Raw genomic sequence first — 14,437 nt, forward strand, 5'->3', positions numbered from 1 at the left:
GTCACCTGTCATGCCAAAACACTCCCCTTCTTGGATGAGCACAGTGAGCAGAGAAGTTGCAGTGAGCACTGAAGATCATGACAGGCCACTTTCCTGTTTCTGCTTCAACCACCTGCAAGCCAGATGTTGTAAGCCTGGGCACTGTGACCTCATTTTTCTGGTTTTAGAAGAAAATTGTCTGCAGGTCCACATGAGTCCAATATTCTAACCTAGTTTGTGTCTACATTGGGCTCAATGGAATACATTGATGAATGAATCGACCCATTAATCAATTTATTGATTCAAATTAATCCACAACTTGAAGTAGTAGACGTGTAAATGAAATGCCCTTGCATTTTGACATTTTGGTCGGACAAACACGCAACATGAAGCCTGAACTTTGATGACTATTTTGCAGTATTGTGACATATCTTATAGACTTGATCCCAATTGATCCCAAAAAAAAGTAAATCAAATGGAATTCATAGAGACACACCGAATAATCAGCTGCCGATTGAAACAGTTTTACATGTGTGCACCGCCACATGATAGTTTTCAGCCACAACTACACATGCCACACATGTCGGTGAGTGATGAGTGCAAAAAACAGCAAGTCCAAAATAAGTTGTGGTTGAACAAACTCAATCAGACACTAATTATATCATTATTCATTCCCAAACGTGCCTGCTCAGCCTCTGAGTACTCACAGTGACCGGCAAAGATAAAACACAATCATGATATGTTGAAATGTAATCATGTAAAATCAAGTTTTTCAAACAACTGAAATATAATATACATATTAGAGAGGGAATTATGACCTGTTTAACACTAACTCTTAACTCACTAACACTAAACCTACTAATGCCAAGATTTCAGAAAGAGCAAATGCTTACATTAAAGTCTATTAGTTATTTCATAATTATCTGAATCCAATTCTGCAAATAACCACTATAGAAGACAATAACAAATTAAAAGGATAACATTGAGACATTTTGACTTCAGGATGGTTGAAATCATTTTTCGGGACAGTTCCAGGACGTCTGGACTGCCTTACTGTCAACTATAGCTCTTCAGAAGTAAATCAGAAACGACAGGTCAGAATATAAATAACAAAACATTGTCCAGTCCTGAAAATAACTGCTAAAAAAATAAGCAAACAGCCCCTAACAAGCATCAGTGAGGGCTACATTGCCATCAGCATTATTTCTGGCTATTTGACAGTACATGGATCTGCAAAGCAGGAACACAGTTGAGGGTTCAGCCAGGAGCTGCTGCTCTCGGTACATCAAGATTAATTTATCTGTTTACCTCTCCTGGCACAATCTTGGACCTCCATGGAGCCCACAAACCCAAACAAGATGACTTTCATTATGTGGACCCACTAGAGCTCTTTTTTCCTTTGGCATAATGTGAGCTGGAGCCTTATTTTCTTAATGAAATTACATCTATGAAAAGGCAATCAACATGCCTCATTTTTCTTTGAGTGTTTACCAAATGCAACTTTTCTTACAGCTGTATTTAATCCAGATGCATGCAGTTTTATCCAACAAGACTTTTAAACAAGTGTTTGATCGGCTTAAGAGTAGATATTGTCTATACTGAATTGGATTCTTCTACATAAAACACTAGCATGAACCCACCACCGACACTCAGATTTTTAAAAAAAGTACAAAATAACTAGCACAATGATCCCTGTTGTGTGAACTCATGTTCTAAGGAGGCTGCAACCATTACTATGCACTCAGATGCAACATGCAACAGATCAAAACGTCTGTCAAACACATGTGATCAACCCGCATCTGCGCAGTCATGGATGAAGCAGCTTAGCTTCATCAGTTTGAGAGTTAAAACTCTTGATAAATAATAACTTATGGAGTTTAAATCAAAACTTAAATTTTTGTAGTTGTTTATTTAGTCACAAATGTTAGTGAGATGTGAAACTATCCCTAGTCAGATCACCAATCTATAACTGCTGCTTACAATTATAGCCATCGTACGCAACTTTTTTCAGTATTTATTTAATATGAATGACTCTGGTAGAGAGTTGAGAAGGAGCAGAAGCAGAAGCAGTACCAACAAAACTGTCCACTTTTCATGAACTTTTGACAGATTCCCTTTTCGTAACTTGTATGTATTTTGGGTATTAACCCACATCTCTGCATGAAATGCGTGTTTCAGAATCTTAACATAACCCCTCCCAGACAGCCGCATTACCAGAAACATCAACATGGCCACAAGATTATCCGTTTGGTCTGCTGTATCTCACTGGGGCATTAAAGTGAAGGAAGAGAACTCAAACTGACAGTGTAATCACAGAGATTGTCAATTACAGCACACTTAATGAAGGAAGGAAAACAAGTCTAATGCCTGTTGACTTTAAAGCTTGATATTTTTTTTTTTCAATGAACCACTCCTTCACGCTGTGGCAGATCTGCCATGTGTGGTATGACATAGAAGAAGCAAACATCCCTTATATCTTCTTCCTCGTCAGATAAAAGGAAGCTCCTTTGGCACTTGATAGTTTTAAACTCTGCATGTAATTTTAACAAAAAGGAACTTACTGCCAGCAGATGACAGCTTTCCCCAACTTCAAGTTGTAACAGTTTGCTAGATCAGAGAGACAACTCCATCCAGCTGTGATGAACAATGGCCAGGATGTGTTTTCCTTTAATCCTGTGCCTACTTGTGTGACTGTCATCAGGTTTCCCTACAGCGACATAAGAAAAGCAGGAGTCTGTTCAGGAATAAAACCTCCACACTCAATTGCAATTGCCTTATTATACTACTCTTGTATCAATATGCTGTATATAAATATAATCAGTAATTCAAGTGGGTGATCTTATTTTTTGGAGCAGACTCACGGGCCAACTTGGACCCACGAAAGGAGAGATAACAAAAGGTTACAAAAGCAAAACAAGTATCATATAGTCTGTTGCATTTATAAATCATAGTTTACAGTACATGCAGAAGACAAGAATGCTCTTTTCCTAAACTGAGCTGTGTGTATTGGGACATACAATTGACCAGGCTCTTATTTTGCCATTTTTAAATTAGAGTAATTCAGGCATCAAATTGAGTGGATGTCTCGTGGCATCAGAATGCTTGGATGCCAACACAGTCCCACGAGGATGGGTCAAATGTTCCAGGAGCATATGGGTGATAAAAAAAAATTAGCCATGCTCCCTGGGTAACTGGATTGTTCAAAGACAGCATGTTAGCCAGTTGAAAATTATAGTAAGTGATTCACCACTTTCCCATGATAGTTGCCGTAAGTCCATTACCAGCAGACGTGTTGAATATAAGAAGCCATTTAAGATGTAGCTAAATGAACACAGCTTAGGGCATAGATATATGGCTAAAAAAGCAGCCGTAATTACTTACTCTAACTCTAGACTCTAAATAGTTTCTTGATAGAAAAGAAAACTCTTGTGTGCTTCAGTACTCTGTGAAAAAACTCATTCCGTCTCAACGGGGCATTAATGGCTAAAAATTCCCATTAAAGAGCCTCCTCAGATAAAACCTATCACGTAATAAAAGTGCTTTACATCTCTTAATAGAATGTTTTTGCAAAATTCTGCATTATCTTTCATCATTCACTTTATGCTTCACACACTTCACAAAGGAAAGAAGTGTGTGAAGAACTGTTAAACTTATGAAATTATAGTATGAAAGATTTTTCTGCCCCAATTTACAGTTTAGTTGGACCTGGAATTTGTGTGACACTACTTGACATTGTTGCCATGGTGTTTATTTATAATTTATACCGACTAGGCATGCTGATTTTGATTTACTTTTTTCTGACCAATAGCGACCCTCGTTAACGGACAAGCAACTTTGCCATCCATCTGCTGATTAAATTGAAGGGGGTTAGCCCCAAAGTTCAGGACAACTCCAGCTCAAGATAACTTAAGGTAGGCTGAAAGGCCCTGGTCGTGGGGCAGTACTATCTGAAGGTCCAAGATCTTTCAGGGTTAGGGTTTGCAGGGATGACCGTCACTGATTGGTCAAACACAGAACCCTTGGTTTAACTCGTGGACCAAGTCATTCATAAAAAGTATTGATATATCACCATTTCGGGTAAGGAGATAGCATTTCTCATTGTTTGATAACATTAAAAGTAAAAGTGAGGCTTGAGTGTGCTTCCTGACTCAGAGAGAGAGAGAGAGAAAAAGAGAGATTGTGCATCGGTGTTGTGAATGAGAGAAAAGGTTATTGTATTTATTTAAGTCACACAAAGAGCACCGATATTCACCTGATGGCATTCAAGAAAAAAATGTGGGCCTTTTAGGAACCATCATACTAAGTATGACATGAGAATTTGCAGTGAACATGTCATAAATTACAATAAATGCTAGGATGGAGAATAAGCTCAAGCCCAATATCTCCAAATTCAACCTACTGTCAGACTTAGAATAATCAAATCACATCTTCATCACATCGGGCAATACAAATTTCCCCGTTGCATTAATTTCAGGTTCACAAAATGCCCAATGTTACAGGAGAGACAGCAACAATAAACAAATCCAACAGGGTCAGAAAAATCACATCTACCAGTAATAACAGCCCAGGCAGCCAACAATAGGAACATCATTTTAGTCATCCAACAAGACAGAAATTTGAGAGCACTATCTGCTTGGAAACAGATGGCAAGGCAGTTGGTGGGAATCTCATAGACGCTCCCATACATGTTTGGGGACAAGATTTACAGTATTCGTTCAGTCACATTCTTGCAATAGCATCATGGTGTCCATGAGAAGAAAACATGAGACAATCATCCATTTCACACACAAATCCATTTTTGATGCAGATTAATGAGCACATGTTCCACCTACACTTAACCGTTCAAACCGGAACATTTGAGACATTGTGATCTTTCTCCCAGTTCTGCAAACTACAAAATAGCATGGCATTCCAGTATATATTAAATGTGCTTTTCATTTGATGCGTTTACCCTAAGTTAAATATATAGTAATATATAGTAGAAATAATAGTTTTCTATGTATGTTGAAAAACTTTCGGCTTTAGCTGGTATTAATAGTACATCCTGGCTATTGTAAGAATTATGATTGCTACCTAATGCTGACAGTATTTAAAAACGGCTCATAATATCCAGGCTCTACTCTCTCTCTCTCTATCCCTCCATCTGTACAGTATGTTCCTTCTGTTTACTTCTACATGGATTAGCCTGCCTCGTCATTGTTTCATGGTGTTTTTATAGATTTTTGCTCATCTGTCACAACTGAATTTTTTTTTATATAATCCACACGTCTTTTATGTGCTATAATCCACTCTTGCAGCCCTAATTAAGAAGTTATTTCACCCGACAGAAGAGAAAATTGAGAAAGAGAAAAAGGATTCAATGCAAGCCAGATTTAGTTTTAAGTCCCCTCACCTCAGGTGGAACAGCCAAAATTAACTGGTTATTCTTGTGCCCTCTCTTTCCATCTCTGGCTGCTATGAAAGGCCCCGACACAGCCGGTTGAAAGCCTCAACAGGGTTCATTCTCTGCAAAAGACTATGGATCAAAAGAGATATGCAATTTCACATATCAGAGAAAACACCACAATGGCTGTTTGTTGAGCCAAAACAATACGCTGGCTTGCACTTCAAATGTGTCAGAGCACACAGACCTAGGCTTTCTAAATAGGCTGCAAGTCTTCAGGGATAAAATATTTAATCTTAACAAAGTAGCCAGCTGACAGAAGTAAATCACATCATAAACATAGCTATTGACTTTTTTTTTTAAATCCACTTTTGGTTGACTTCTAATTAGATTTGTCAAATAGCAGCCTAGAAGTAGAAGTTCTATGCAGATTTTGTTTTACATTCATATTGCAACTCAATATTTTCACTCAAGTAAATGATTAACACAAAGGGTATATATTCAATTTAACCCAAAGGAGAAAAAAAACAATAGACAGCTATGGTGATATCCTTGTAAATGGTCCTTTGGAGTGTGCAGCTTTCCATTCTCTTTTTTTTTTTTTTTTTTTTGAGCCTGCAAACAAGCACCTTACTAGAAACTATGTATATTTCTACATACCTGCCAAATACACCATGCCCTGGTTGTAATGTGAATTGTCAACGTGGCATCATGACTTTTCGTAAATATACACGCCACTTCCTGTGCTGGTTATCTGTACGCAATTCGAGATATCCGCGTGTATGTGTACGTTTTGAGCGAAACGACCCATCACATTCACGTGTTTGTCAGCGCCCTCTAGCGAAACGACCCATCACATCCGTGTGTATGTAAATGCCCTTTAGGGTTAGGGTTAGGTTTCGGCGTTGATAAACAGGCGAAAAGGCGATTGTGCGTAGTGATAACACGCCATAATGGCATACGAGTTGGCGTGTCATACATACGCCACTTTATGAGATCAGTCTGGAATTGTGCTTATAATGGTGAGTACTAAATAGCTGGCATTATATCCTCAAGCCATCCTGGAGTGATTCTGCTGTTGAAATTGCAGTTGGCAGTTATGCATTTAACACTCTTGAAATAGGTTAAGGTTTAACCAGAATCTGCACAGTATTTGAATGAGAAGGCCACGTTTAAATGGTCTATGTAGGGAAAATTTGCCAGGGCTTGGACGTTTTACTAAATCCTTCTACCCTGCAGTGTGATCTATTCACTGTTAATGAGTATTTCTTGATCTGGTATTTCTCCAGAGACAGCCCACCCCAAGACCTTAACCAGAAGAAACTAACATTCCAATCTCCAGCATGCAGGGAGACACAGAAGAAGGGGAGACAGAAATGCAGAGAAAAGGAAAAGCAGAAATGAAAACCAGGGAGGGGAGCGGGGGGTGGGGGGGGGTAGATGGGAGGAAGACAGAATGATATATAAGGTGAGGAATGTTGACAGAAATTAATGAGAATGTGAGTTCTGACATGCATTCAACAACAGGAAGGACGGAAGCAAGAAAAGAGGAAAAGGCAATGTCGGTGACGGCAGAAGGTAGGAGGAAATCGTGGGAGGCAGCCGCATAGATGATAGAAAGTAGTCGCCCAACCAGTAAGGTATAGGCGGGCATAGTAAAGCTTGTGGGAGATCGTAAACAGGTAAGACCCCATTTTCAGCTCCTGTCAGCACAAGCAGTAAATGCAGACAGTGAGACTGCAAGCTCGCCAGCATTGTGATTGAAATGTCCTCTTTTCCCTGACTTTGTATTTGCCAGATTGTTTTCTGTGCATGCTGCCAAAAGCCTTGGCTGTTCCAGATGGACCCAGATAATTTTTGAAAGAGTGACCATATCCACAATCACAGTACATCTGATACACATTTAAAGCTAAAGATTTTGCTTGCAAGCACCAACTACGGCCCTGGGAAAATCTTTATTTGAAACTCCCAAAAAGAGCCCCTACTGTGCTTGATGGGTTGAAGCCCCTCCAAAGACAAGTTTTCAACTAACTCCAATTGCTAAATCCAGTAACACCTAGAGAGATGTTTAAGCTGCTCTACATCCCAAAAGCCCTTTGATAGACTTTTAGCTGCACATCATCAAGACTGTCAGTTCTTTCTCCCCCCTACTTCCCCTTTAAATCAGCAGCTACATGCGTTACATGTGTGCCTCCACCTACACACCGACTTGGTATTGTAAATGCAACACAGCCTCCAGATCTGCTCAGCCTTGGAATTCAAAAGCACCACCAAGGGAGGGCTGATGGCATGAGAGATGTTCGACTGCAGTGCTAAAACATGACAGTTTTTTGGGGGGGGGCTTGGTTCGACACAGCGGCTGCAGTGGCCAAAGCAAAGCGGACAAAGCAGTTGAAATGCTGCCTCGGAGAGAATACATCTCTAATGCCGCTGTTGTGTTTCAAGTTGAGAATCTGACCCACCCCGGCCGCCTAATGAATAGAGATGAGATCTCTTTGACGTGTCCATTTAGGACTTGTCAAAGGAGGAAGCAGGGTTTTTCTGTGTGTGTATGTAAGCCCCCTGGGAGGCTGAAGCTGCTAGCCTGGGGACAGACTCAACAGGTTGAGATGGCAGCAATAACAGAAGACAGAGCAGCTATGGGGTAGGGGGACTTACAATAAGAATCCCTCTCAGGGTGTCAATAAGGCAGAAGAGATCTCGGACACATGGACTAACAAACATGCATATAATCTAACTATAGTGAGCATTAGGACTTGTTTTAATGTACCTTATGCATCATTGAGTTTTACTGCCTGTATATTCATTTTGTTGTCAAAACCTTAATGGCATTTCCATCACTTAAATATGGCACTGTTACATCACTATTCAAATCTGAGTAGACTACATAGACGGCCATTTTGATTAATGAGACTGGTTTTGGCAGAGCACTGGATGCTGGAAATTATGCTTCAAGTTGATATTTAATTTCCTGCAAGTTCCTCGGCAAGTGCATGGTTTTCTTGAGTAGCAGATCATGCATACGCAATAACATTTTAATAACCTGGAAGTCTTGTTTGCAGAGAAACAATTCATAAACTTTCCCTGCAAAGAAAAAAACAACACATCGTCGCACCTCACTGAAGGATTTTCTATGTGAATCTACATAGAAATATATATATATATATAACAAATTGCGCCGCAATAGTCATGAGTTTGCACGAAACGCTTCAGAGGACAGAGCTGCTTCACCAGAAATGTCGTCGTTGAAAAATAAAAGCTGGGAAGAGAGGTTGAGGTGGACAGGAAAGAGCGACTGCAAGCTAGCCATCCCAATTATACAGCAGCCACGCAGGGTCTTAACTAAACAACACTTAGCACTATCTGATCTGGTCATTTTGCCGGGTTTGCTGTTTCTTTAAGAGCCACGGTGTCTTCATTTTAAATTGTGGGTCGTCTTATATCGAGAGGCATGGGTTGTAGCTCGAAATGTTTAGCTAACGATGTGGTGATGATGAAAGCGCTCATTAAAATACAGATATTAGCGAGCAAATAAGGCGCCGCATAATACACGCCACACAGTAACGGCTGCTAGCTAAACTTTAAGTAGTTTTCCCTCCGTAGCGTTACCTGGAATCTAAGGATGGTTCGCGCGAACGTTTTAGTCAAATACTGAAATAAACCACCACTAACTTGAATGTTAGCACCAAACAAACGGTGTTAATATCGCTCGTGTGTCAGTGGGAAGACAGACAGAGAAGAGAGCGCACTCACCTTTATTAATGTCCACCTTGTCGGCGTTTGAGAGGAAACAAAACCCCGCTCTTGCTGGTCAGTCACCGGCATACACAAACCGCCACGGCCGGTACTGCTGCAAAGACTTCGCAGCAGAAAACCTCTGAATCTCTTCACCTTTGTGTCTGTTGTTGTCCACGCACTCCACCGACCGCCTCTCGGTTTGTTCAAATCAGAAGTTCATCCAAAAAAGTTGCAGCGGTTCGCTCCGCCTTCGCGACGACGATGAGGTCACCGCCTCTCAAACTACTCCGGGCTCTACTCTCGCGATACGAATCGGAGTCACAGATGGGAAGAGAGTGCATTCTCGCGAGAGTAAAACAACAGAGGGGCGGATTGCCGGTGAAAGGATGGGAGAGAGGGGAGAGCGTTGCTCTGGCAACAGAATCGGATGGGCTTTTCAGCGACAGCTTTTCTCCTCAACCAACTAGTGTTTGTGTGGCAGGTTTGGATGTTGGTGAACACTGCACATGATGACGACGATGATGGAATCGCATCATTAGATTAGATTAGATTCAACTTTATTGTCACTGTGCAGAGTACAAGTACAGAGACAACGAATTGCAGTTAGGTAAGTATTGGCATCCAGGTAGACTATAACAAAAATAACTGGACAGCCGAGGAGTTACATAGAGCGTAGCTGCAAGGCGTGCTATTAGGAATATTGGGTCCCTTGAAAAGATAACGCCGACTGATTCACGGCATCTTGTTGTGCTGTAGATGTAAAAAAAAATTGATGCAACAGTCCCATTAGCATTGCTCAGATGTTAAATTCCGGAAATCAAATCACATCAGTGAAAGTAAATACAGTGACAGTGAAAAGTTAGGCAGGACTGAAGGTCAAGGGTCCAAGGCATTTATTCTCCTGGCTCTGAAATTGTCTGAATGTGCTGCTGTGTTTTTGTTGGTTTTATGACACAAGACAAGATATTGAATATGCATTTAACCCGTTGAGGGTAGTACCAAGTACTTGATGAATTCACTATAGGGGTTTGGCATTCAAAGTTGTTCTTATTTGAAGCAGTTGAAAGCACAATCAAAAAGTTGTTTTTAAAGTAGCAAAGCAAATATACATAAACACATATGGGGCCTATCTTGCAGTTTCACTGGTGTTTCAGAAACCAATTCCGCCACAGACCAGGTAAAAAAACTGGTTTAAAGTCAGTGGCACGTTATTTAGATGCTATTTTAAGTGTGAATATTTGGCCATATGTAGCGTGTGCTTCTCTCATCCACAGGGACGCAGCAGTTCCCATTGATGCAAACCATAAATAATTACTCAAAACATATTTCAACACTGGGGAAATCATTGTGGTGTCCATGACGATATGAACGAATAGGCATATATCTGATCAAAATCAATGCAGAAGAACTAAATACTTCTTTTTTTTATTCCATGTATTCTTCTCCCTTGTCAAACCCTGTCACCATCATTACCCACACTGCTTCTCCAACGGTTCAGTCTGAGATTTGTGTGCGTTATGCTAGTAGCTGGTATAGCTTCACACAGCTCCCCCTAGAGCCACAAAAAGCTTTCTGCAACTTTTTCACACCTGCATTATCTCCCCTCAAGACTTGTAAATAAACGTCTACAGTTCTTGAGGAAATACACTTAGTTTTTTCTTTATTTAGAGACCTAAGGAAAGGTTGTTGTATGATGGCATCTGATTCCCTGAGATCATAATTAGTGAGAATCCTTTATTAAAAGCAGTACAGAGTAACCTTTGTTTACCAATGCACCATTGCCGTGGTTGTTTACCAGCTTTTGCATAACGGCATAGATAATAAAACACATAAAATTCAACTATGTGCCATGTGATTTTGAAAAAAAAAAAAAACACACACACACATAAAATGTCATAAACGGCTAATTTAAAAGTCTTAATATTATGAATATAAAAATGAACATACTATCGGTCGGAGATTGACCGCAACAATGGTGACTTTAATGCATGTAGTGAAAGAAGACTGGTAGTAACTTTACTGCCGTTAGCCCAGCATTGCAGATTCCACCTGCTTGCTTCCTCACATACATTAATTATTTCAGCATAAAATGTTAATTAGATAAGATAAAGAACACTGCCCTCATCAACATAAGGAGTGGGTGAATAGTACAGGAGACACAGGAATTCATCTCTCTCTCTCTCTCTCTCTCTGTGTTAGTTACAACCTTGTTAGCTGTATTCTCTGTCTACGAGGTCTGTCTGTCTTTTCTTCTCTATAATTATCTATCCTGGCCCCAGTGACGGTGCCTCATGTTCTTATCATCGTCTACGCTTTCTCTCCACATTTACCTTCCTTTCATTTCCACTTTAAACGGGTGCATCCATTATTCTAAAATGTCATCCAGGATTACATAATGATCTTATAAAGAAGGAAAAGAGATTACCATCATTCAAATCTTCCTATTCCTGTAGCACTGCGGGTCTTAACACTACCCACCCCGTTCTGTCATGGGGGCGGTTATTTGCGTGGGCGGTATGTATTGTTCTCTGGTGAAAAACTGCTCCCTCAGGATTAGCTCAAGTGGTCGAATTGAGTTGGCCACAGAATTCAATTCAGCGTGGATTAAAGAGAGAGAGCGCACGTCACCAAAGATGAATGACAGTGAAACTTACCAAACTACTGTTTGTTATGCCAATCAAATAATGAGACATCAGTTACCTGCAGAAAATAATGTCAACTTCATAACACTAATGGTGGAATTACGAGGTTTCTGCAGCCTGAGAAGTGTCCTGTGTCTTTAACGTGTTTTATTTATGAAAATAGGATCTTTCTAATCAATCTTGACTACTGTCACTTAATTTAATATTAAAACATGAATGGCACACTGATGACAAAAGCCCCTGTGCAGAGCGGAGACAGACTGCCTCTTAAAATACAAAATATTGTGTGTGTGTGTCCTTCCTTGTGCTTGTCAATGATGCAACAAACACTTAACCAGCTGCTGACATCTCTCATTCTCCAAACTCATTTTCCTCTTCATTTTCTCTGCAGTGTAAAACTCTGATTGCAAGATTGTGAAGGGAACAACAGCGATATCCCTGTTTTATTCAACCAAATAATGTAGTTTATTAGTGCATGCATAGATGTTGTATGTACTAATCTTTAGGGATGCACCAATCAGAGGTATTGTCTCCCGATATCGATTCTGATACCCCGACCTAAGGTCTTTTTTTAAGCTACCAATGATGTTAAATGCAGATTTTTATTTAATCACCAAAAAATGTTTTTAGGGTGAATGTACGGTACTGCATGAACATATTTTTGTTATAATTGTTGTGTAGTTCAGAACTGGGACACGGTTATATCAGGCCAAAAACTGTGTCCCAGTTCCATACAATATTTTAATTATGTACCCTGTGCACTGGAAAATAATTGTATCATGTCTGTTTTGTTATATACAAAGAAACAATTACTGTGTCCTAATTTCACACTAATTCTATACACTGTTACTTTGTCCTAACATACATTTTTTTGCAGTTGGTATATAAAAACAGCAGTAGAATTTTTTTAGTTTTTCTACAGGAAATAATAGTTTGAGTCCTAATGGACTCCAGTGAAACTTTCTGATACAACATCCAACTCCACATTAACACAGAGAAAACTCAAATCAAGATCCTTATTTATGTGATGATTATTTCTCTGTTGTGTTTTCCGAACTCCTAGAATCATTTGACCTCGAGTGTTGTGATTCTTTTTGTAATTGTGAGTAGGAGGTCCTCCCTTTCTTTTGTGCATTGCATTGTGGGGCAGCGGCGTATGTCTGTGTCTTCAAGTGCTTACTTGTTGCAAAACAAAAGATAATGTTGCAGACATTCGTTTCTCGAGTTACAGGGCCTGTATGTGCACTTGTGGCATCTTGGCCTGCATCTCCATCATTACCTTTCATGTTCCCTCTCGGTGGACTGGATCTGTGCGGAGGGAAGGAATCTTAACGAGGGAGGCTGCTTTCCAAGCTCGGTCTTTGACCCCTGCGCTTTTACATCAAACGCTACGCAATCATATCTGATGGTGACTCTGCAGCCGGCTATTACGCTATGTCTGAGATATATTAAGATGTCAAGTAGTGAAGTCAGACATGGGGGGGCGACCACCTATAGGATACATGACCACAATAACCCAGAGAGGGAGAGCGGTGGGATTCCTGGCTCCGTTGCCCCTGGTAGCAGAGGAATGGAAAGAATGGGCCCCATTCACAAAGTTCCACTCAAGCGGTGCTCGTGCAATAATGGAGATTGACATGAAGAAAGGCGACAAGTTGTTTTCACATACACTGGTTCTTTTGTGCCGTTTACTAAGGGGCACCATGCAGACAGTGAATAGACAGAATTTGATGCGCTTGTTTTTCATTAAATGGAGACCACAGAGTCTTAATTGGAGCGTGTGTGTTTGCAATTAGTGTTTTTTGTACAATGCTAATGTGAGAGTAAAATGGCAGAATTGTGTTGGCTGAGTGATTGGCGGACATTTTTAGGAGGAGTAGCAACAGCAACTGATGGTGTTCGGTCGCTATTTAAAAAAGCAAGATCACATGCTCAGGGATGGACAATTGTTTTACTCCCCATCTTGATCTCAGCCCTTTGACAAGATGTAAGGGCGAGACATTTGGAGCAAAGCGGATACTTTATACCCCATGCAGTGCCGAAAAAATATGACCATCAAATGCAGAGATTGCGCGTGAAAAAGAAACACAAATAGCAGCGCCATACGTACATAATGTTTAGCAGGTACACCGTCACCATCTGAGCATAGAGCATTTGGATGCTAGCACTTGCCTATTAGCAACACACACAAAGTACAGATGAGGCCGGTGTATGTATTTCATCATTATCCAAAGTATTGGGCAAATTATAGATTTGACCTGATTACGTCACTAGATGAAAACTTAATTCATCATTTTAATCATGTTGATACAATGACGACAAGCACTTAAAAATAATGACTAGATGATTGGTTCAAGGGGGCATATTATCATAACATCTACGGATGTGATTCTTCCTCGTGCATGTGTCGGGAGTGTGAAGCGTGGATGACTCGGGGGGGTTGTTGGTTCGAAGCAGTCAGAGCCAGACAAATAAACCGCTTCATCGCTACGCAAGAGGCTTCATTTGAACACGCCTTCATGTCCTCTCCACCAAGTTGAACGCCAGTTGCTAAAACAAACATTAAGGAAAAAGGAAGGAGCTGTGACTCATCGCTTATTTACCATTCATATATTTTATGGGTGCAGCTTCAACTGTATGCCCGAAGCCTATTGAATCTATTTAATGGAACAGAGTGAGGCTTTCCTCTACTCCT

The 14,437-nt window shown here is 40.3% G+C and overlaps 1 protein-coding gene across 1 annotated transcript in view; it reads right to left on the reverse strand.

Annotated features, from left to right (window-relative positions):
• Positions 1-9,245, reverse strand: part of sipa1l1 (signal-induced proliferation-associated 1 like 1) — a 68,241-nt gene extending 58,996 nt beyond the window's left edge. The window contains exons 1-2 of the mRNA XM_084030530.1: positions 9,116-9,245; positions 5,372-5,494 (exon numbers count right to left, since the gene is read on the reverse strand). The gene's annotated coding sequence lies outside the window, so the exon portion shown is untranslated. The remainder of the gene's footprint in view (positions 1-5,371; positions 5,495-9,115) is intronic.
• Positions 9,246-14,437: the final 5,192 nt, after the last annotated feature.

The sequence above is a fragment of the Eutrigla gurnardus genome, assembly GCF_963514095.1.
Source record: "Eutrigla gurnardus genome assembly, chromosome: 16".
Lineage (NCBI taxonomy): Eukaryota > Metazoa > Chordata > Actinopteri > Perciformes > Triglidae > Eutrigla > Eutrigla gurnardus.